The following is a 26,486-nucleotide window of genomic DNA, read 5'->3' as shown; positions in this document are numbered from 1 at the left end:
GCGGCCATTGTTCTTGGTTTTTCTTGGCCGAGGTGTCTGGTAAGCCATTCGTCTCGGACGTTATGTTTGAAGGCTGCTAAGGCTTCAGCGTCCGGACAGTCGACTATTTCGTTCTTTTTGGTGAGGAACCTGTTCCAGAATTTGCGTGCTGACTCTCCGGGCTGTTGGGTTATATGGCTTAAATCGTCTGCATCCGGAGGGCGGACATAAATCCCCTGAAAATTTGCTCGGAACGCGTTCTCGAGCCCTTCCCAACTTCCGATAGTATTTTTTGGGAGGCTTTTGAGCCAATGCCGAGCCGGCCCCTTGAGCTTGAGGGGTAGGTATTTTATGGCGTGGAGGTCGTCTCCTCTAGCCATGTGTATGTGTAGGATGTAATCCTCAATCCAGACTCTGGGGTATGTTGTTCCGTCGTATGCCTCTATGTTTACGGGCTTGAATCCCGCTGGAAACTCATGATCCAGTACCTCATCAGTGAAACATAGTGGGTGTGCGGCGCCCCTGTATTTAGGTGTGCCGTTGTCTTTGAACACTCGACGTGTTGTGTTGCTTCCTGGAGCCTTCTTTTTTGGCCCATAGATGGACCTGACCAGGTCGTCCTTTTTGCGAGGATCCTTACGTGGATCGTGTGCCGGCTTGTGTGCGGCGCCGCTTGCCGCTCTTAGCCTGTCATCTGGTCGTCCATCCGGCCAGGCGGCCTCTTCGTTTTTTGACTGTGGGGGCTCTACGGCCTCCTCATCAAATTCGGGTAACAGCTTGCGCTTCGGGTAGCTCTTTGCTTGGTGACCATCACCGTATTTATCTGCGGTCTTGAGTACTTTGCTCCATCTCATTCTAAGTATGTCTTCCGCTGTTTTGAGCTTCCGTTTCTGCTTCTTCAAACTTCTTGGAGTGGCGACGAGCCTTTTGTGAAGGTTCTTATGCTCCGGTGATGTGTCCGGCGTGAGATCGTCTGGACTGTTGTTTTCGCCGGGGATGGGTTGCTCGTCCAATTCATCCTGTTCGGATGGTGCTTGGTGGCGTGTTTGTCGTCCACTGGTTCGCCATGCTCTACGGCTGGGTCAGTATGGGTGCTGTTGTTATCGAGGCGGGACTTCGGGCGGCGCTTGCGTTGTTGTTTTGCTTGTTTTTCGGGGGAATTATCCTTCGCCACATCCCGTTGTTCCTCGTTATCGCTTCCTTTAGGTGTATCCACCATATATACGTCGTGAGTTGAGGTGGCTTTCAAGTGCCCAGTAGGCGCTGGTTCTTGGTCGTCTCCGGCATCATCGTCCATACCGTCAATGTCTTCGGAGTCGAAGTTTAGCATGTCGGTTAGATCGTCGACAGTGGCTACAAAGTGGGTGGTGGGCGGGGTTTGAATTTCTTCGTCGTCCGCATCCCAACCGTCCTGACCGCAATCCGGCCAAGGCTCTCGTGATAACGAGATATATTTCAGCGAATTCAGGATGTCGCCAAAAGGTGAATGTTGAAAGATGTCCGCAGCGGCGAACTCCATGATCGGCGCCCAATCGGATTCGATTGGAGGGGGTGCGGGAGGTTCGGAGTCCGGCGAGGAGTCCGGCACCTCGGAGTCACGAGCCTCACAGGGGACAAGGTCAGTATTCGGCTCCATCGCCGTAGATGCTGCAACCCTCGAGGTGGTGTCTAGCCACCCGTCCTCGATCTGCGCAGCCGGCTCCGAATTGAGGATCAGAGCGGACTCGTGTGCGGCCTCTAGGACACTGTCCGGCAGCAGAGCTAAATTGTGCCCATCGTGACAGTGTGGTGCGCTTGGCTGTGTCTCGAATCCATCGAAGATCAAGTCTCCGCGGATGTCAGCCGTGAAGTTTAGACTTCCAAATCTGACCTGACGGCCAGGGGTGTAGCTCTCGATCTGCTCCAGATGGCCAAGCAAATTGGCCCGCAATGCAAAGCCGCCGAATACGAAGATCTGTCTGGGGAGAAAAGTCTCACCCTGGACTGTGTCGTTGTTGATGATCGAAGGAGCCATCGAGCCTATTGAGGACGACACAGAGGAACTCTCAATGAAAGCACCAATGTCGGTGTCAAAACCGGCGGATCTCGGGTAGGGGGTCCCGAACTGTGCGTCTAGGCGGATGGTAACAAGAGACAAGGGACACGATGTTTTTACCCAGGTTCGGGCCCTCTCGATGGAGGTAAAACCCTACTCCTGCTTGATTGATATTGATGATATGGGTAGTATAAGAGTGGATCTACCATGAGATCAAGGAGGCTAAACCCTAGAAGCTAGCCTATGGTATGATTGTTGTTATGGTTGTTGTGTCCTACGGACTAAACCCGTCCGGTTTATATAGACACCAGAGAGGGCTAGGGTTACACAGAGTCGGTTACAATGGTAGGAGATCTACATATCCGTATCGCCAAGCTTGCCTTCCACGCCAAGGAAAGTCCCATCCGGACACGGGACAAAGTCTTCAATCTTGTATCTTCATAGTCTTGGAGTCCGCCGACGATGATAGTTCGGCTATCCGGACACCCCCTAGTCCAGGACTCCCTTAGGGACGATGTCGAATATCAATTATTCACTTCGGAAATTGTCCGGGGATCCGAAGACCACTTTGAGTGTGGTTGAGCCCGTACAGCAGGCCTCTACACCTGGTATGACACCTTTGAAGGTAGTTTTGGTGGGCTTGATCCTTGAGGGATCGATACCCATTTTGCGCATTGTATCCTGATAGAGTAGGTTCAGGCTGCTACCACCGTCCATGAGGAGCAGAAGGAAATGACAAGCTGCTACCACGTAAGGTGGAATCCGTCAATGATTGGGTCAAGGACCAGTGTGGTTGAACTGCCATGATGGATACTGGTCGGATGGTCCCTACGATCAAAGGTGATCGGGTAGGACGACCATTGGTTGAACTTTGGGGCGACTGGCTCCATCGCGTAGACGTCCATGAGTGCGCGCTTGCTGATGACCCACAAGTACAGGGGATCTATCATAGTCCTTTCGATAAGTAAGAGTGTTGAACCCAACGAGGAGCAGAAGGAAATGACAAGCGGTTTTCAGTAAGATATTCTCTGCAAGCACTGAAATTGTAGGTAACAGATAGTTTTGTGATAAGATAATTTGTAACGGGTAACAAGCAGTGAAAGTAAATAAGGCGCAGCAAGGTGGCCAATCCTTTTTGTAGCAAAGGACAAGCCTGGAAAATTTCTTATAATGAGAAAATCGCTCGCAAGGACACATGGGAATTATCGTCAAGCTAGTTCTCATCACGCTCATATGATTCGTGTTCGTTACTTTGATAATTTGATATGTGGGTGGACCGGTGCTTGGGTATTGCCCTTTCTTGGACAAGCATCCCACTTATGATTAACCCCTATTGCAAGCATCCGCAACTACAAAAGAAGTATTAAGGTAAACCTAACCATAGCATGAAACAAGTGGATCCAAATCAACCCCTTACGAAGCGACGCATAAACTAGGGTTTAAGCCTCTGTCACTCTAGCAACCCATCATCTACTTATTACTTCCCAATGCCTTCCTCTAGGCCCAAATAATGGTGAAGTTTCATGTAGTCGACGTTCACAAGACACCACTAGAGGAGAGACAACATACATCTCATCAAAATATCGAACGAATACCAAATTCACATGACTACTAATAGCAAGACTTCACCATGTCCTCAGCAACAAACGTAACTAATCAGAAAGCATATTCATGTTAATGATCAGAGGAGCATTAATATGCATTAAGGATCTGAACATATGATCTTCCACCAAGTAAACCAATTAGCATCAACTACAAGGAGTAATCAACACTACTAGCAACCCACAGGTACCAATTTGTGGTTTTGATACGAGATTGGATACAAGATATGGACTAGGGTTTTGAAAGGAGATGGTGCTGGTGAAGATGTTGATGGAGATTGACCCCCTCCCGATGAGTGGATCGTTGGTGATGATGATGGTGATGATTTCCCCCTCCCGGAGGGAAGTTTCCCCGACAGAACAGCTCCGCCGGAGCCCTAGATTGGTTCCGCCAAGGTTCCGCCTCGTAGCGGTGGAGTTTCGTCCCGTAAGCTTGCTTATGATTTTTTCTAGGGTAAGAGACTTCATATAGCAGAAGATGGGCACCGGAGGGCCAACAGGGGGCCCACGAGACAGGGGGCGCGCCCAGTAGGGGGGGGGGGCCCACCCTCGTGGCCAGGGTGTGGGCCCCCTCTGGTACTTTCTTTGCTCAATAATTCTTATTAATTCCAAAAATGACCTCCTTGCAGTTTCATGATTTTTGGAGCTGTGCAGAATAGGTTTCCAATATTTGCTCCTTTTCCAGCCAAAATCCCAGCTGCCGACATTCTCCCTCTTCATGATAAACCTTGTAAAATAAGAAAGAATAGCCATAAGTATTGTGACATAACATGAAATAATAGCCCATAATGCAATAAATATCAATATAAAAGTATGATGCAAAATGGACGTATCAACTCCCCCAAGCTTAGACCTTGCTTGTCCTCAAGCGGAAGCCGATATCGAAAAATATGTCCAAATGTTCAGAGATAGAGGTGTCAATAAAAATAAAATACGGACATGAGGGCATCATGATAATTCTTATAACAACAACATATATAGATTTTGTCATATGATTTCTTATGCTCAAGTAACAATCTATTCACAATGTCAAGTATGGTTCAAAAACTTCATTGAGAACTAGCAAACTATAATCTCAGTCATTGAAGCAATTGCAATTTATCATAACACCAGAAAGAGTCAAGAATAGAGCTTTTCAGCAAGTCCACATACTCAACTATCATATATTCTTCTACAATTGCTAACACTCACGCAATACTTATGGTTATGGAGTTTTAATCGGACACTGAGAAAGATAGGGGCTTATAATTTCGCCTCCCAACGTATTCATCTTTGGGTGATGTCAACAATAATAGTTCATGCTAACTTACATCCAGTTGGATATATATATCAGGATCTTCCCAACACGAGGTGCTTGCCAAAGGATAAAATGAAAAAGGGTAATGTGAAAAATCACCTTGACTCTTGCATAAAGTAAAAGACATAAAGTAAAGGATAGGCCCTTCGTAGAGGGAAGCATAGGTTGTCATGTGCTTTTAGGGTTGGATGCACAAAATCTTAATTCAAAAGAATGTTACTTTATATTGCCACTTGTGATATGAACCTTTATTATGCAGTCCGTCGCTTTTATTACTTCCATATCACACGATCGTATAAAGCTTATTTTCTCTGCACTAATAAGTCATACATATTTAGAGATCAATTTTTATTGCTTGAAATCATGACAACTTACTTGAAGGATCTTACTCAATCCATAGGTAGTTATGGTGGACTCTCATGGCAAAACTAGGTTTAAGGATATTTGGAAGCACAAGTAGTATCTCTACTTGGTGCAAGTAATTTGGCTAGCATGAGGGCGAAAGGCAAGCTCAACATGTTGGACGATCCATGACAATATACTTTAACTGATATGTGAGAAAACATAACCCATTACGTTGTCTTCCTTGTCCAACATCAACTCTTTAGCATGTCATACTTTAATGAGTGCTCACAATTATAAAAGATGTCCAAGATAGTATATTTATATGTAAAGACCTCTCTTTCTTTATTACTTCCTATTAATTGCAACGATGACCAAAACTATATTTGTCCACTCTCAACAACTTTTAAGCCTCATACTCTTTATATGTGAAGTCATTACTATCCATAAGATCAATATGAACTCTTTTATTTCTTTTTATTCTTTCTATTTTCTCACGATCATAGCAAGATAGCAAAGCCCCTGACTCAACACTAATCTTTATTATATAGCTCACGGACTCGATTACATAGAAGGATCACAAAGCAAAACTCAAAACTACTTCAAACCAAAGCTTTATTCTACTAGATCAAGATATTACTAAAAGGATCGAACTAAGTAAAACGGTAAAGATAGGAGTGTGATGGTGAGACGATACAGGGGCACCTCCCCCAAGCTTGGCAGTTGCCAAGGGGAGTGCCCATACCCATGTGATTATGTCCTCGAAGGTGGTGAAGAAGGAGTTGTTGATGATGTAGGCTTGTCGTCCATCTTCCAAGGCATAAGCTCACCATCATAGAAGGATGATCGAGTCTCCGGGATCCTCAAATCTGCAGCCAAACTCGTCCTCTTGAATCTATATTCATACTCATAGTCTTGGTTTTGCAGGTCATAGATCTGGGCTTGGAGGTGCTCGATTTTCTCTTGAAGCTTGAAGATGGTCTCCCCAATGTCCTTGGCATCCAGCTTGAGGTTGTTGGTGAACTCCGTGATCATCATCTGGTTGGCGTTGAGTCCATGCTCCACCATGGCACTTGAAAACTTGTTGTTCCATGGCTTCGAGCTTTGTCTCCACGCTTCCGGTACGCCTTGGTCCCTCCACATCATGGATGTGCAGCACCCCCTCATGCATCTCAATGGTTTGAGGGTGTTGCAGCACCTCCGCAAGATAGGGGTTGATAACCCTCTCGAAAAACTTGTCCTTGGTAGCGCTTGGAGACGTCACGGTGCTCTAGATCTGTCAGAAAAAAGCTCAAAACGAAAACAGAGGATTTTTGCATGATACGGTGGTCAAAACCTTCGGGAGATTATATAATGAACTTTTACCGTCCAAAAGAAGTAACGTGCAAGAAAACGGAGTCCAGGAGGCACACGAGGTGCCCACGAGACAGGGGGCGCGCCCAGTAAGGGTGAGTGCACCGTCCACCCGCGTGGAGGCCTTGTGTCCTTCCCGGATTACTTCTTGCTTTCCAAAATTCTTAAATATTCCAAAACAGAGAAAAATTGCCATTAGAACTGTTTTGGAGTCGGTTTACTTACCGTACCACCTACCTATTCCTTTTCGGAGTCTGAAACATTCTGGAAAGTGTCCCTTATGTATTCCTCCGGGGTTACGGTTTCAATAATATTAGTTTCAACATTTATAGGATTACCTGAGATATAATGTTTGATTCTTTGACCGATCACCACCCTCGGACTTGTGCCTTCGAAGTTGTTGATTTTTATGGCACCGGAACGATAGACCTCCTCGATAACGTAAGGACCTTCCCACTTAGAGAGAAGTTTTCCTGCAAAAAAACTTAAACGAGAGTTGAATAGCAACACATAGTCACCTAAGTTAAACTCACGCTTTTGTATCCTTTGGTCATGCCATCTTTTAACTTTTTCTTTTAACAGCTTGGCATTCTCATATGCTTGGGTTCTCCATTCATCGAGTGAGCTAATATCAAATAGCCTATTCTCATCGGCAAGTTTGAAGTCATTGTTGAGCTCTTTAATGGCCCAATATGCTTTATGTTCAAGTTCAAGAGGTAAGTGACATGATTTTCCATAAACCATCTTATACGGAGACATACCCATAGGATTTTTATATGCAGTTCTATAGGCCCATAATGCATCATCAAGTTTCTTGGACCAATTCTTTCTAGATCTATTAACAGTCTTTTGAAAAATTAATTTGAGCTCTCTATTGCTCAACTCTACTTGACCACTAGACTGTGGATGATAAGGAGATGCAATTCTATGATTAACAACATACTTAGCAAGCATTTTACGAAAAACACCATGAATAAAATGTGAACCACCATCAGTCATGACATATCTAGGGACTCCAAACCTCGAAAAAATAACTTCTTTAAGCATCTTAATAGAAGTGTTATGATCAGCACTACTAGTTGGAATAGTTTCTACCCACTTAGTAACGTAATCAACATCAACTAAAATATGTGTGTATCCATTAGAGGCGGGAAAAGGTCCCATATAATCAAAGCCCCAAACATCAAATGGTTCAATAACAAGAGAATAGTTCATAGGCATTTCTTGACGTCTACTAATATTACCAATTCTTTGACATTCATCACAAGACAAGACAAACTTACGAGCATGTTTGAAGAGAGTAGGCCAATAAAAACTGGATTGCAATACCTTATGTGCAGTTCTATCTCGAGCGTGGTGTCCTCCATATGGTTCGGAGTGACACTTGCGTAGGATATGTTCCTGTTCATGCTCAGGTACACAATGTCTAATAACACCATCTACTCCTTCTTTATAAATGTGTGGGTCATCCCAGAAGTAATGTCTTAAAGCATAAAAGAACTTCTTCTTTTGCTCGTATGTGAAGCTAGGTGGTATAAATTTAGCAACAATGTAATTAGCATAATCAGCATACCATGGAGCAGTATGAGAAGCATTAATGACCACCAATTGTTCATCAGGAAACTATCATCAATAGGTAGTGGGTCATCAAGAACACTCTCTAACCTAGACAAGTTGTCTGCAATAGGGTTCTCAGCTCCCTTTCTATCAGTAATATGCAAATCAAATTCTTGGAGCAAGAGGACCCATCTAGTAAGTCTAGGATTAGCATCTTTCTTTTCCATAAGATATTTAATAGCAGCCTGATCAGTGTGAATAGTACCTTTAGAGTCAACAATATAAGGTCTGAACTTATCACATGCAAATACAACTTCTAAGAATTCTTTTTCAGTGGTAGCATAATTTCTCTGGGCAGTATCAAGAGTTTTACTAGCATACTGGATAACATTTAATTTCTTATCAACTCTTTGCCCTAGAACAGCACCTACAGCATAATCGCTAGCATCACACATAATTTCAAAGGGTAAATTCCAATCAGGTGACTGAACAATAGGTGCAGTGATCAAAGCTTTCTTAAGTATTTCAAATGCTTGTACACAATCATCATCAAAGACGAAATGAATATATTTTTGCAATAAATTAGTCAGAGGCCTAGAGATTTTAGAAAAGTCCTTAATGAACCTCCTATAAAAACCGGCATGGCCAAGGAAACTTCTTATACCTTTAATGTCCTTGGGACATGGCATCTTTTCAATAGCATCAACTTTAGCTTTATCAACTTCAATACCTCTTTCAGAAATTTTATGCCCCAAGACAATGCCTTCATTAACCATAAAGTGGCACTTTTCCCAATTCAAGACGAGACTAGTGTCTTCACATCTCTGCAAAACTCGATCAAGGTTGCTCAAGCAATCATCAAAAGAGGATCCATAAATGGAGAAGTCATCCATGAATACCTCACAAATCTTTTCACAAAAGTCAGAGAATATAGCCATCATGCATCTTTGAAAGGTAGCAGGTGCATTACATAAACCAAAAGGCATACGTCTATAAGCAAAGGTACCGAAAGGGCAAGTAAAAGTAGTTTTTGATTGATCCTCCGCTGACACAGGTATTTGAGAGAAACCAGAATAACCATCTAGAAAGCAGAAATGTGTATGTTTGGATAGTCTTTCTAGCATTTGATCAATAAAAGGTAAAGGGTAATGATCTTTCTTAGTAGCTTTATTTAATTTACAGAAATCAATTACCATCCTATAACCTGTAATAATTCTTTGCGGAATCAATTCATCTTTATCATTAGGAACAACAGTAATACCTCCCTTTTTAGGAACACAATGGACAGAACTTACCCAATCACTATCAGCAACGGTATAAATTATACCTGCCTCAAGGAGTTTTAGTATCTCCTTTCTTACCACTTCTTTCATCTTTGGGTTCAACCGTCGTTGATGATCTCTAACTGGTTTGGAACCTTCGTCCAATTTAATTTTGTGTTGGCATAGAGTGGGACTAGTGCCCTTAAGATCATCCAGAGTATATCCAATAGCAGCACGGTGCTTCTTTAGAGTTTTCAATAATGTTTCCTCTTCTTGCTCTGAAAGGTTAGCACTAATAATAACAGGATATATCTTCTTTTCATCAAGATAAGCATATTTAAGATTATCAGGTAAAGGTTTGAGCTCAAACACGGGATCACCCTTGGGTGGAGGAGGATCCCCTAGGATTTCAACAGGAAGTTGTGTTTCAGAATAGCAACCCGTTTAAGGAATAATTCATCTATCTCCCTTCTTTCATCCATAAACATATCATTTTCATGGTCTAGCAAATATTGTTCTAACGGATCAGTAGGAGGCACGGCGATAGAAGCAAGACCAATAATTTCATCCTTGCTAGGCAATTCTTTATCAAGGGGTTGTCTACGAAATTTAGCAAAATTAAACTCATGTTTCATATCCCCCAAGCCAATTGTAACAACATCCTTTTCACAATCAATCTTAGCATTAACAGTATTCAAGAAGGGTCTACCAAATATAATGGGACAAAAGCTATCTTGTGGGCAACCAAGAACAAGAAAATCAGCAGGATATTTAACTTTCCCACACAAGACTTCGACATCTCTAACAATCCCAAATGGTGTGATAGTATCTCTATTGGCAAGCTTAATTGTAACATCAATATCTTCTATTTCAGCGGGTGTAATATCATGCATAATTTCTTTGTATAAGGAAATAGGGATTGCGCTAGCACTAGCACCCATATCACATAAGCCATGATAACAATGATCTCCTATTTTAACAGAAATAACAGGCATGCCTACAACAGGTCTATGTATCTTAGCATCGGGTTTAGCGATATTAGCAGCTTCCTCACAGAAGTAAATAACATGCACATCTATATTATCAACCAAGAGATCTTTAACCATAGCAATACTAGGTTCAACTTTAATTTGCTCAGGAGGTGTATATGTTCTAGTATTACTCTTACGAACCACAGTTGAAGCTTTAGCATGATCCTTTATCCTAACAGGAAAAGGTGGTTTCTCAACATAAGTAGTAGGAACAATAGGATCATTATAAGTGATAGTCTTTTCTTCAACTGTAATAGGTGCAACTACTTTTACTTCAGTGGGAGGATTATATTTAAACCACTTCTCCTTAGGGAGATCAACGTGAGTAGCAAAAGATTCACAGAAAGAAGCTACTATCTCAGAGTCAAGTCCATATTTAGCGCTAAATCCACGAAAAGCATCGGTATCCATAAAAGATTTAACACAATCAAACTTAGGTGTCATACCTGACTCCTTACCATCGTCGGAACCCCAATCTTCAGAGTTGCGTTTAATTCTTTCCAATAAATCCCACTTGAATTCAGTAGTCTTCAGCATATAAGAACCAGCACAGGAAGTATCGAGCATGGTGCGATCATTGAGAGAAACACGAGCATAAAAGTTTTGAATAATCATTTCTCTTGAGAGCTCATGATTGGGGAATGAATATAACATTGACTTAAGCCTCCCCCAAGCTTGAGAGATGCTTTCTCCTTCGCGAGGCCAAAAATTATATATGTAATTACGATCACGATAAACAAGATGCATAGGATAGAACTTTTGGTGAAATTCCATCTTCAATCGTTTATAGTTCCAAGATCCCGTATCATCACATAGCCTATACCATGTCAATGCGTCTCCCTTCAAAGATAAAGGAAAGACCTTCCTCTTCACAACATCATCGGGAATACCTACAAGCTTAAATAATCGACAAACTTCATCCACATAGATAAGGTGTAAATCGGGATGCAATGTTCCATCTCCTACAAAGGGATTAGCTAGCAGTTTCTCTATCATACCTGAAGGAATCTCAAAGTAAACATTTTTAGTAGGTTCAGTAGGTTGAGGAGCAACTCTTTGCTCTACTGGTCGGGGCAAAGATGCCCCGAACATGCCCCTCAAAGGATTAGTTTCCATAGTAACAAGTGACAGAAAATTTCAGCACACTACAAAAATGTTTCCTTACCAAGTTCCACTCACCAAAGGCACTTCACTCCCTTGAAATGGCGCCAGAAAAGAGTCTTGATGACCCACAAGTAGAGGGGATCTATCATAGTCCTTTCGATAAGTAAGAGTGTCGAACCCAACGAGGAGCAGAAGGAAATGACTAGCGGTTTTCAGTAAGGTATTCTCTGCAAGCACTGAAATTGTAGGTAACAGATAGTTTTGTGATAAGTTAATTTGTAATGGGTAACAAGCAATGAAAGTAAATAAGGTGCAGCAAGGTGGCCCAATCCTTTTTGTAGCAAAGGACAAGCCTGGACAATTTCTTATAATGAGAAAAGCGCTCCCGAGGACACATGGGAATTATCGTCAAGCTAGTTTTCATCACGCTCATATGATTCGCGTTCATTACTTTGATAATTTGATATGTGGGTGGACCAGTGCTTGGGTACTGCCCTTACTTGGACAAGCATCCCACTTATGATTAACCCCTATTGCAAGCATACGCAACTACAAAAGAAGTATTAAGGTAAACCTAACCATAGCATGAAACTAGTGGATCCAAATCAGCCCCTTACGAAGCAACGGATAAACTAGGGTTTAAGCTTCTGTCACTCTAGCAACCCATCATCTACTTATTGTTTCCCAATGCCTTCCTCTAGGCCCAAATAATGGTGAAGTGTCATGTAGTCGATGTTCACATGACACCACTAGAGGAGTGACAACATACATCTCATCAAAATATCGAACGAATACCAAATGCACATGACTACTAATAGCAAGACTTCACCCATGTCCTCAGGAACAAACCTAACTACTCACAAAGCATATTCATGTTCATGATCAGAGGAGTATTAATATGCATTAAGGATCTGAACATATAATCTTCCACCGAGTAAACCAATTAGCATCACCTACAAGGAGTAATCAACACTACTAGCAACCCACAGGTACCAATTTGTGGTTTTGATACAAGATTAGATACAAGAGATGAACTAGTGTTTTGAGAGGAGATGGTGTTGGTGAAGATGTTGATGGAGATTGACCCCCTCGCGTTGAGAGGATCGTTGGTGATGATTTCCCCCTCCCAGAGGGAAGTTTACCCGGCAGAACAGCTCCGCCGGAGCCCTAGATTGGTTCCTCCAAGGTTCCGCCTCGTGGCGGCGTAATTTCGTCCCGTAAGCTTGCTTATGATTTTTTCCAGGGTAAGAGACTTCATATAGCAGAAGATGGGCACCGGAGGGCCAACAGGGGGCCCACAAGACAGGGGGCGCGCCTAGTAGGGGGGCGCCCCCCCACCCTCTTGGCCAGGGTGTGGGACCCCTCTGGTACTTTCTTTGCTCAATAATTCTTATTAATTCCAAAAATGACCTCCGTGGAGTTTTAGGATTTTTGGAGCTGTGCACAATAGGTTTCCAATATTTGCTCCTTTTCCAGCCAGAATCCCAGCTGCCGGCATTCTCCCTCTTCATGATAAACCTTGTATAATAAGAGAGAATAGCCATAAGTATTGTGACATAACATGAAATAACAACCCATAATGCAATAAATATCGATATAAAAGCATGATGCAAAATGGACGTATCACTTGCGCTCCCTCTTGGGGATATGTGTAGTGTATATCATGTTTGCCGTTTTTAATTTGGGGGGAAACTTATTCTGTCCCCCTGTGTTCGGTGTCCGGGGCTCCTCCTCATCGTCCTTGCTTTGCGACCCCTTCTCCTTATTCTCAGCATTTAACTTGCTGGCTTGTTTAAAGGCCCAACACTCTCTGTTGGTATGATTGGCTTGTTTATCAGGAGTGCCGTAGATTTGACATGGATGATCGAGTACGCAGTCCAAACTGGACGGGTCCGAATTGTTTCTTTTATATGGCTTCTTCCGCTGACCAGACTTAGAGCCACTAAATCCGGCGTTGACCAACATGTCTTCGGAATTGTCACCGTTGTTTCAACGCTTGTGTCTGTTGCGTCGGGGCTTGCCGTTGTTGTTTCTCGCTTCAAAAGTGTCAGGTTTGCTTGCGTTGTTATTGCTACGGGCTAGCCAGCTATCCTCGCCCGTGCAAAAGCGGGTCATAAGCGTCGTAAGGGCTGCCATGGACTTCGGCTTTTCTTGGCCGAGGTGTCGGGTGAGCCATTCATCATGGATGCTATGTTTAAAGGCTGCTGGGGCTTCGACATCCGGACAGTCGATGATCTTGTTCTTTTTAGTTAAGAACCTAGTCCAGAATTTCCTGGCTGACTCTCCGGGCTGTTGAACTATGTGACTTAAGTCATCGGCATCCGGAGGCCGGACATATGTACCTTGGAAGTTGTCAAGGAAGGCATCTTCCAAGTCTTCCTAGCTGCCAATGGAGTTTTCAGGCAGATTGTTCAACCAGTGCCGAGCTGGTCCTTTGAGTTTTAGTGGGAGGTATTTGATGGCATGAAGATCATCACCGAGGGCCATATGAATATGGAGAAGGAAATCCTCAATCCACACTACAGGGTCTGTTGTCCCCTCATATGATTCGATGTTCACGGGCTTAAACCCTTCCAGGAATTCATGTTCCATTACTTCATCAGTGAAGCAAAGGGGGTGTGCAGCGCTGATACGTCTCCAGCGTATCTATAATTTTTGATTGTTCCATGCTATTAAATTACCCGTTTTGGATGTTTATGGGCTTTACTTTACACATTTATATCATTTTTGGTTCTGACCTACTAACCAGATGCCCAGCCCGTATTGTTGTTTTTTTGCCTATTTTAGTGTTTCGAAGAAAAGGAATATCAAATGGAGTCCAAACGAAATGAAACCTTCGGGAGCGTGATTTTTGGAACAAACGTGATCCAGAGGACTTGAAGTGGAAGTCAAGAAACAAACCAGGCGGCCATGAGGGTCGAGGGCGCCCCCCCTACTAGGCGTGCCCCCTATCTCATGGGCCCCTCGGGAGTCCACCGACCTACTTCTTCCTCCTATATATACCCATGTACCCCGAAAACATCAAAGGCGACCACAAAAAACTATTTCCACCGTCATAACCTTCTGTATCCGCGAGATCCCATCTTGGAGCCTTCGTCGGCGCTCCGCCAGAGGGGGAATCGACCATGGAGGGCTTCTAAATCAACACCATAGCCTCTCCGATGAGTGCCCACAGACCTTCGGGTCCATAGTTATTAGCTAGATGGCTTATTCTTTCTCTTTGAATCTCAATACCATGTTCTCCTCGATCTTCTTGGAGATCTATTCGATGTAACTCTTTTTGTGGTGTGTTAGTCAAGATCCGATGAATTGTGGGTTTATGATCAAGTTTATCTATGAGAAATATTTGAATCTCCTCTGAATTCTTTTATCTGTGATTAAGTTATCTTTGCAAGTCTCTTTGAATTATTAGTTTGGTTTGGCCTACTAGATTGATCTTTCTTGCAATGGGAGAAGTGCTTAGCTTTGGGTTCAATCTTGCGGTGTCCTTTCCTAGTGACAGCAGGGGTAGCAAGGCACATATTGTATTGTTGCCATCGAGGATAAAAAGATTGGGTTTATATCATATTGCATGAGTTTATCCCTCTACATCATGTCATCTTTCTTAATGCGTTACTTTGTTCTTTATGAACTTAATACTCTAGATGCATGCTGGATAGCGGTCGATGTGTGGAGTTATAGTAGTAGATGCAGGCAGGAGTCGGTCTACTTGTCACGGACGTGATGCCTATATACATGATCATGCCTAGATAATCTCATAATTATTCGCTTTTCTATCATTTGCTGGACAGTAATTTGTTCACCCACTGTAATACTTATGCTATCTTGAGAGAAGCCACTAGTGAAACCTATGGCCCCCGGGTCTATCTTTTATCATATAAGCTTTCAATCTACTTTTTTTGCATCTTTGCTTTTCCTATCTATATCATAAAATACCAAAAATATATTTATCTTATCATATTATCTCTATCAGATCTCACTTTCGCAAGTGGCCTTGAAGGGATTGACAATCCCTTTATTGTGTTGGTTGCGAGTTCTTGTTTGTTTGTGTAGGTGCGTGGGACTTTTGAGGAGCCTCCTACTGGATTGATACCTTGGTTCTCAAAAACTGAGGGAAATACTTATGCTACTATTGTTGCATCACCCTTTCCTCTTCAAGGAAAACCAACACAAGCTCAAGACATAGCAAGAAGGATTTCTGGTGCCGTTGCCGGGGAGGTCTTCGCTCAAGTCAAGAGATACCAAGTACCCATCACAAACTCATCTCCCTCGCACTTACATTATTTTCCATTTGCCTCTCGTTTTCCTCTCCCCACTTCACCATTGCCGTTTTATTCGCCCTCTCTTTCCTAATCTCCTCTCTCTTTTCCATTTGCCTTCCCGTTGCAATGGCCGAATCAAAAAGAACTAAGGGTCCTTTCCAGGGTTCTAGTATCGTGGATAGCCCCTCTATCCTCTCTAAGCTCATAAATAATGATGCTATGGAAAGACCCACCAGGGTCAGCAATGAGAGCTTAAATAATTTTGATGAAGATGACCCCGGAATTTTTCGCTATTTGCTTGATGAGTCTTTAAAAGATGCTTGGGATAGGCTATCAAGGATTCGGGCTAGCTATTTGCCACGATATCAAATTGAAGTTTACCTAAAAAGTTTCTATGTTAGCTTACCCGCTTCTTTCAAGCAAGTTCTAGATTCTATTTTTGAAGAAGGTTTTCTTAAGGGGGATGCTATAGATACCTATGGAAAAATGTAAACTATATTTGGGCACCCTATGAATGATAAGGTTGAATCTACCACTCTCTAATGCTTTTATCAAAATGAAATTATCAAAGAGATGAAGGCTAGCTTAGATGCAAATTTCCGTAACGTGCTTAATCTTACTTCATCCATTAATGGCAATGTGATTTCCCTAAATAGAAGAATGAATGTCATAGAAAGGAAATCCTCTTTTCCTTTCCAAGTGCCCAAGATGGCACGACTTAGATCTATCCTCGCTTTTATGCCTAGTTAGGGGTGTTAAACGATAGCGCTAGTTGGGAGGCAACCCAATTTTATTTGTGTTCTTTGTTTTTGCTTATGTTTAGTAGTAAATTTTGCTTCTACCTTCTATTTAGATGTGTTTTTATGTTTTAATTAGTGTTTGTGCCAAGTAGAACCTATAGGATAACCTATGGTGATAGTTAATTTGATTCTGCTGAAAAACAGAAACTTTGTGCGCACGAAATTAGTTTTTTTAATTCACAGAAATGTGATTTTACGTTGATTCTTTTTTCTGTAGATCAATAGACAAATTTCCCCCGACTTCCTATTTTGGTAGGATTTTTAGAGTTCGATAAGTATTCGATAGTTACAGATTGCTACAGACTGTTCTGTTTTTGACAGATTCTGCCTTTCGTGTGTTGTTTGCTTATTTTGATGCATCTATGGCTAGTATGTAAGGGTATGAACCATAGAGAACTTGGAATACAGTAGGATTAACACCAATATATATAAATAATGAGTTCATTATGGTACTGTCACGCCCAATATGCGACCCTATCCAAAAGGAACTCAAAGGTCCCACCAAGGATAGACCCGCATATTGGAACGCTTTTGCAAGGTGGATATCATTACATCAAGATTACATAATAGATAGGGATACATACAAAAGACATACAAAGCCACACGAATACAACATCACATCATACATAAGATCAACATCCGACTATGGATGAAACACAAACAGAAGCTCAAACTACATCCACCCTGCTAGCCCAGGCTGCCGACCTGGAACCTATCCCTTGATCGAAGAAGAAGCAGAAGAAGAACTCCAAAACAAGCAAGCATCACTCTCGCGTCATGATCAGCACAATCTGTACCTGCAACTGTTGTTGTAGTCATCTGTGAGCCACGAGGACTCAGCAATCCCATTACCATGGGTATCAAGACTAGCAAAGCTTGATGGGAAATGAAGGGGTAAATGGTGAGGTTGCAGCAGCGACTAAGCATGATATGGTGGCTAACATACGCAAATAAGAGCGAGAAGAGAAGCAAAGGAACGGTCGTCAGCTAGTAATGATCAAGAGGTGATCCTGAACTCCTACTTACGTCAATCATAACCCAGAAACCGTGTTCACTTCCCGGACTCCGCCGAGAAGAGACCATCACGGCTACACATGCGGGTGATGCGTTTTAACTCGGATCTGGTGTCAAGTTATCTACAACCGGACATTAACAAATTCCCATCTGCCTATAACCGCAGGCACGGCTTTCGAAAGATTATACCATGCAGGGGTGTCCCAACTTAGCCCATGATAAGCTCTCGCGATCAACGAAGGATAAACCTTCTCCCAGGAAGACCCGATCAGTCTCGGAATCCCGGTTTACAAGACATTTCGACAATGGTAAAACAAGACCAGCAAAGCCGCCCGATGCGCCGACAATCCCGATAGGAGCTGCGTATATCTCGTTCTCAGGGCAACACCGGATGAGACTAGCTACGAGTAAAACCAACCCTCAAGTTGCCCCGAGGTGGCCCCGCAGGCAGCTCAGTTCGGACCAACACTTAGACAAGCACTGGCCCGGGGGGGCTAAAATAAAGATGACCCTCGAGAGAGCGACTCCCAAGGGAAAAGTATAGGTGGTGGTGAGGCAAATGGTAAAACCAAGGTTGGGCCTTGCTGGAGGAGTTTTATTCAAAGCGAACTGTCAAGGGGGTCCCATAAATCACCCGACCGCGTAAGGAATGCAAAATCCGGGAACATAACACCAGTATGACGGAAACTAAGGCGGCAAAAGTGGAACAAAACAGCAGGCATAAGGCCGAGTCTTCCACCCTTTACCAAGTATATAGATGCATTAATAATATAAGAGATATTGTGATATCCCAACCAAAAATCCTGTCCACCATGGAGAAATCTTCAACTTCACCTGCAACTAGCAACGCTATAAGAGGGGCTGAGCAAAGCGATAACATAGCCAAGCAACGGTTTGCTAGGAAGGGTGTCAAAGGTTAGAGGTTCATGGCAATTTGGGAGGCTTGAAGAGCAAATGATAGGTAACGCAGCATAGCGATAGAACGAAGCAACTAGCATAGCAATGATAGTAGTGAGATCCAGGGTAGCGGTCATCTTGCCTGAAATCCCGCTAGGAAGAAGAACGAGTCCATGAAGAAGATGAAGCCACGAAGACGAACCAAGCGTAGACGAACGAATCCTCACGATCGCAACGAAACGGGAACTATCGAGAAGAAGCACACAACATGGTAAACACACCACACTTGAACAATACATGATGCACAACAAGCATGATGCATGACAAGGCTACATGAAGCTACTCATGGCAACAGATGATGCAAACAAGAACAACACATCAAGGCAAGTTTAAATGAGGCCGGGAACAGCATATAACAATTCCGGTAAGTCCTCATATGCAAATTTCGAAATGGGTCCAGATCTGAATAAACCTTATGTTCAAGTTGTTAAACAACAAGTTAAGATGCACCACGAGGATCTACACGAAATTCTAGTCAAGTTACATATAAAGTTCATTTAGTTCGGAGCTACGGCCTAGAAGATATGAGCAAAACAAGTTCAACATGGCATTGATGCAAAATGCATACAAACATCAAACAAACACCTCAAAACAAGAATGCAACATGATAATATAAAACTACATGCAATTCTAAGCAAGTTTCATATAGAGCACACTCAAAACGGAGCAACGGTTCAACACACACACACACTATACGTGTCATAGCAACAATCTGTCCAAAACAGCGACTAGGCATCTTGCAAGCATCAAAACAATAAGCTACAGCACCCCAACATAAGAACAAAAGGCATGGGCATGAAGTACAGGTAAAGCATAACAAAACATGAACACTGAGCTATCTCCAGAAATCACTAGAACATGCTCAAAATAATATGGTAAGATTGCAAATAATAACAATTTCAGACTTATCAGGAAATAACATCAGGTTGCAATGTTTAGAGCTACCAAACAACATGTTACAGGAACTTAACATGGCAAAAAAGGCATGTCATGAATCTACTAATTGCATAGAACAAAAGACCCTTACTGATCATGAGCCAAAAGGGCACCAGAAAATATGATGGCACCCATGTAAACATGGCAAATAATATGACAGATTCAAACATGGCAGGAACAACAATAAGTAGGCATGTTGGTGAGCTTGGACCACTCACCATAGAGCAATACATGGCATGACAAGGCAACCAACAGTAAGAATACATGTTTATTAAGCTCAGCATGGTAAGAGCAAGGTCATAGGGTGCATGGATCACTATAAAAGCACATGGTCAAAACTGAACTTAATGTTAACAGGCTGACAGCAACATTATTTAGCAACTTTGGAGCAAGATTACAACAAGCTACAGTAGGCTATAAATTTAACCAGGGGCATGAATGGATAAAGCATAACATGTATAACAACACATCCTTAGTGAACTTCTTCAGATTATGCATGGAATGACTTGTGGAAGCAGGTTTACGTAGCATCAAAATATAACAGAAACTGTCAGGAAAACAGCAACAGCAAGTACCATACTTAACAAGCTCGATGCACTCATCACACAACTCACAAAAGTACATGGATAGCACCTCTGGAAAGATGGCATGGCATAGATCAAGACACATGTAGACATCAACCTCATAGGATGCACACATCAAACATGGAAAAAATGACAAATGAGCAAGTTATAACAGTTTCAGCAGGTTAACAGCAACATGCACTCTTCAAACAGCATTTCGGGCATCAAGATGAGCTCAAATGGAAATGATGCAATGGTATGAAATGAAGCACTCGTTGAGGTGAACAATTTGACATATTACACGCATGAAACGGATCTACAGATGCGGAGTTACAATGCGATGAACATGACATGATAATGTCAAAAATCTGGGACTTGGAGAGATTTGGACCTCGGGGGGGGGGGGAGTCAACGCGGCCGCGGATCTCGCTGGAGAGCTTGCCGGAGTTGATGGGGACGATACCGGGGAGGCGGATCCGGCCGGATCCCGGCGAGGGGAGGCGGAGGAGGTGACGGGGACCTGCGGGGCGGCGGCCGACGGAGCCGTGGCCGGCGCGGCGAAGCCGCGGGCTGGGCGGTGGCGCGACGGGGCCGGCCGGGAGGAGCGACGCCGGGGCATCTCGGGAGTCCGGGAGGAGGAGCGGAGGGGCGGCGCGGCGGCGCCGGTCGGGGCGGCCGGGCGCAGGGCGCGGGGCCGAGGCGAGGCGGCGGAGGGCGGTGCCGGCGGCGGGCATCGGCGCGGGCCAGCCGGGCGGCGGCGGGCGGCGGCGCGGGCCCCACGGGCTGGATCTGGGCCGCGCGGGCCCTGGCGGCGGAGACGGCGGCGGGAGCGACGTGGCGAGGTGGGATTGGCCGGGGGCGACGGGCGGACATGTCCGGTCACGACCGGACGTGTCCGGTGGCGGCGGGGAGGATTTTGCTAGGGTTTGATCCGCGAAAATGGACGAGGAGCACATATTTATAGGTAGAGGGAGCTAGAAGAGTCCAAATGAGGAGCAGTTTTCGGCCACGCGATCGTGATCGAACGACCGAGAGCATGGAGGGGAGTTAGATGGGTTTTGGGCCACTTTGGAAGGGGTGTTGGGCTGCGCACAAAAGAGGCTTTTGCGGTTACCCGGTTAACTGTTGGAGTATCAAACGAGCTCCAAATGGCACGAAACTTGACAGGTGGTCTATCGGTGCTATACCAAGGCCGCTTGATAAACCTCGGTCCATTCCGAGAAAGTTTAACACCCGCTCACAACAAGAGACAAAAGGGGAAAGCCGGATGACATAGGAGTGCCGGATTGCAAAACGGACAACGGGGAAAATGCTCGGATGCATGAGACGAACACGTATGCAAAATGAAATGCACATGATGACATGATATGAAATGCAGATGATGACATGGCAAAGTGCAACACGCAAGCAAATGACATGGCAACGACGGCAAATAACTGGCATACACCTGGCGCAACGAATCCGGGGCGTTACAACACTCCTCCACTAACAAGAGATCTCGCCCCGAGATCTTAGGACTGAGACGGAAGGGAAAAAGGGATGAGGTGAAACAAGAACTCAAGAGAAGAAGCAAAGAATCGAGAGCACTCGAGAAGAAGAGAGGAACGACGAGAATGACGAGAATCGCAAACTCACGGAATCAGATAGACTATGAAATCTCTCTTGTTAGAACGAGATAAGAACGAATAAGACTGAAAGGATTTAGACGGCACTCCGGCTGAACATGGAAGAATAGAACACGAGCTTGAGAGGACGGAATGATACTTGATGAAGACATGACACAAAACCTCCAGAAAGGATTGAAAAAGTTGAATGAAAAGAACGGATAAGAATATGACAACTTGTGCCACGAATGAAATTGAAAGCATCTTTAGAAGGAAGGTTTAAATGGAGTTGTTGAGAAAATCAACAATGAAAAGAATAAGCTTGTTGTGGACTTATGGGCAAACATCTCAAAATTTTGAGGTGACAACCGACCACAAACGGAAATGGTTGGATAACTGAGAAGAACGAAGAAAAGCAAAACTCCACTTCAAAGGAATATGGAGAATTAATTGCACTTCGAGACTCGAGAAGAAAGATACTAGAACTCCTTGAACAAGAATCTTGATGAACACTTGAAAGAAATAATAGATCATGAAGAACCACCATGAAGAACTCCGGTGATAAAAGGATTGTGAGATAGAAATGAAGGATGTAAAAATAAGATGAGCCTTGAGATGATTTAGATGGAGGTTCCGACGAGATGGCCGAGGAAAATTGAACTCCGGAAAAGAAAAGATGAAAACACTTGGAACTAGAATTTATTCCCCAAGAACAAACTCCGAAAGAAAGGATTACTCACTTGGATATTTGTTGTATGCTTATCCTTCGTCAAATTAAATTGATGACAAGCAATGGATTTTGCATATTACTTATTCTTCTTGAAAAAAGAATTGAGAAGTGACATGTCGCAAACTTGAGAAGGTCTTCATGAATCACCGGTAGGTTGAAAAGAACGAATGGATTAATATGATAAACAAGTAAAAGAATCTTGAACGAACCACCGTTAGAATTCGGAAATGACTGAGGAAAGAGAATGAATCACCGGGAAGAATTAGAAGAACCAATATGCTAGAGGGGATTTAGATGCAAAAGAACAAAGAGATCATGAGTTGATTAAAGAACACTTGAACGAAGCACCGGGATAATTAGAGAACGGTAACTGGAATGATGGCCTCCGGTGAAAAGAAACAGTAATCAACTCCTGAAATACTCCGGATGGTAAGAAAGAATATCTGACAAACGGAATAATACGAGAGGATAACATGAAGCTAGAACCACAAAACTCCGGGAGAACAGACAAGATTTAGAGGAAAAACTCTTCTTTGATCTTCAACTGACGACGAGAAAAGCCACCAAAATTACTGAGATACTCCGGGAGAATGAAAGGCGAAGAGGTTGAGCCAACAATGAAAATGATTTGAAATCGATCTTGGGAAGGCATCTAACTGATGAAATCCATTCTTACGTCACACTTGAAAAGAATTGAGAATAACTCCGGGGGAATTAGAAGAGTCAGGTAAGATCCTGGGAAAAGACCTGTGGGTTAGGGCCCACTGAAGAGATAACACCGTTGAAAAGGATTGTTGAGCAGATAGATGATGCACCAGAACAATTGAAATATTTGAATGAGGTGACAACCTCGAATTAATTAGAACACAGACGAATCTCCTGAGATGTCTTGAGCACTCCGGAAGGATAAACTGGCGAGAGACGAACGATCAGGGAGAACATTTCGAAGGAAAAGAATATGATCACACCGAACACTTGAATTGAAATCCACCGGAAAAGAAAAAGAGATGAAGAATGACGAACGACACGAGAATTCACCGGTTGAAATGATTGACAAAAGACTGAAGAGGCTCCACACGAATGAAATAGCTTCTCGAATAGATGCTCAGACTCCGGGAAGAAAAGGGGTGGGAGGGTGGGAAAAACACAGGAAACTGGAAGGTAGAACCGATGAATATCTTGAAGAGAAAAACACAGGTTGAAATCATTGAGGAAAGAAAGCAAAGACTTCGCACGAGTAGGATGGATACTCGATTAGGGACTCCGGATTTGAGAAGAAGAAGGGAGGGCGGGTGGGAAAAGAAAACAACTGAGGATTGAACTCAAAGATGAAGAGGCTCGAGTCAACTTGACGAGAGATGCACCGGATCAAAAGAGCTGAGGAACAACGATCGGAAAACCAACTGCGTGATCCTAAAGAAAATTTGAAAGGGAAGAGGAGTAGTTTAAAACACCTACGTCAAGATTCCTTACCAGAGCGACGAAGGGGGCTGAGGAGTAAAAAGAATTCCTACTCTCCGATATAACTAGACTCCGAAATCAGTTTTCTTCTAGACTCAACAACGGCCAAACTACACGATCAATCAAGGGGGGCTCCTAAGGTCGGTCGAGGCTCTGATTCCAACTTGTCACGCCCAATATGCGACCCTATCCAAAAGGAACTCAAAGGTCCCACCAAGGATAGACCCGCATATTGGAACGCTTTTGCCAGGTGGATATCATTACATCAACATTACATAATAGATAGGGATACATACAAAAGACATACAAAGCCACACGAATACAACATCACATCATACATAAGATCAATATCCGACTACGGATGAAACACAAACAGAAGCTCAAACGACATCCACCCTGCTAGCCCAGGCTGCCGACCTGGAACCTATCCCCTGAACTCCTACTTACGTCAATCATAACCCAGAAACCGTGTTCACTTCCCGGACTCCGCCGAGAAGAGACCATCACGGCTACACACGCGGTTGATGCGTTTTAATTCAGATCTGGTGTCAAGTTATCTACAACCGGACATTAACAAATTCCCATCTGCCTATAACCGTAGGCACGGCTTTCGAAAGATTATACCCTGCAGGGGTGTCCCAACTTAGCCCATGATAAGCTCTCGCGATCAACAAAGGATAAACCTTCTCCCAGGAAGACCCGATCAGTCTCGGAATCCCGGTTTACAAGACATTTTGACAATGGTAAAACAAGACCAGCAAAGCCGGCCGATGCGCCGACAATCCCGATAGGAGCTGTGCATATCTCGTTCTCAGGGCAACACCGGATGAGACTAGCTACGAGTAAAACCAACCCTCAAGTTGCCCCGAGGTGGCCCCGCAGGCAGCTCAGTTCGGACCAACACTTAGACAAGCACTGGCCTGGGGGGGCTAAAATAAAGATGACCCTCGAGAGAGCGGCTCCCAAGGGAAAAGTATAGGTGGTGGTGAGGCAAATGGTAAAACCAAGGTTGGGCCTTGCTGGAGGAGTTTTATTCAAAGCGAACTGTCAAGGGGGTCCCATAAATCACCCGACCGCGTAAGGAACGCAAAATCCGGGAACATAACACCGGTATGACGCAAACTAAGGCGGCAAGAGTGGAACAAAACAGCAGGCATAAGGCCGAGTCTTCCACCCTTTACCAAGTATATAGATGCATTAATAATATAAGAGATATTGTGATATCCCAACCAAAAATCCTGTCCACCATGGAGAAATCTTCAACTTCACCTGCAACTAGCAACGCTATAAGAGGGGCTGAGCAATGCGGTAACATAGCCAAGCAACGGTTTGCTAGGAAGGGTGTCAAAGGTTAGAGGTTCATGGCAATTTGGGAGGCTTGAAGAGCAAATGATAGGTAACGCAGCATAGCGATAGAACGAAGCAACTAGCATAGCAATGATAGTAGTGAGATCCAGGGTAGCGGTCATCTTGCCTGAAATCCCGCTAGGAAGAAGAACGAGTCCATGAAGAAGATGAAGCCACGAAGACAAACCAAGCGTAGACGAACGAATCCTCACGATCGCAACGAAACGGGAGCTATCGAGAAGAAGCACACAACATGGTAAACACACCACACATGAACAAGACATGATGCACAACAAGCATGATGCATGACAAGGCTACATGAAGCTACTCATGGCAAGAGATGATGCAAACAAGAACAACACATCAAGGCAAGTTTAAATGAGGCCGGGAACAGCATATAACAATTCCGGTAAGTCCTCATATGCAAATTTAGAAATGGGTCCAGATCTGAATAAACCTTATGTTCAAGTTGTTAAACAGCAAGTTAAGATGCACCACGAGGATCTACACGAAATTCTAGTCAAGTTACATATAAAGTTCATTTAGTTCGGAGCTACGGCCTAGAAGATATGAGCAAAACAAGTTCAACATGGCATTGATGCAAAATGCATACAAACATCAAGCAAACACCTCAAAACAAGAATGCAAGATGATAATATGAAACTACATGCAATTCTAAGCAAGTTTCATATAGAGCACACCCAAAACGGAGCAACGGTTCAACACACACACACACTATACGTGTCATAGCAACAATCTGTCCAAAACAGCGACTAGGCATCTTGCAAGCATCAAAATAATAAGCTACAGCACCCCAACATAAGAACAAAAGGCATGGGAATGAAGTACAGGTAAAGCATAACAAAACATGAACACTGAGCTATCTCCAGAAATCACTAGAACATGCTCAAAATGACATGGTAAGATTGCAAATAATAACAGTTTCAGACTTATCAGGAAATAACATCAGGTTGCAATGTTTAGAGCTACCAAACAACATATTACAAGAACTTAACATGGCAAACAAAGGCATGGCATGAATCTACTAATTGCATAGAACAAAAGACCCTTACTGATCATGAGCCAAAAGGGCACAGAAAATATGATGGCACCCATGTAAACATGGCAAATAATATGACAGATTCAAACATGGCAGGAACAACAATAAGTAGGCATGTTGGTGAGCTTGGACCACTCACCACAGATCAATACATGGCATGACAAGGCAACCAACAGTAAGAATACATGTTT

This window comes from Triticum aestivum, chromosome 1B (genome assembly GCF_018294505.1).
Source record: "Triticum aestivum cultivar Chinese Spring chromosome 1B, IWGSC CS RefSeq v2.1, whole genome shotgun sequence".
Lineage (NCBI taxonomy): Eukaryota > Viridiplantae > Streptophyta > Magnoliopsida > Poales > Poaceae > Triticum > Triticum aestivum.
This window is presented reverse-complemented; position numbering follows the sequence as displayed.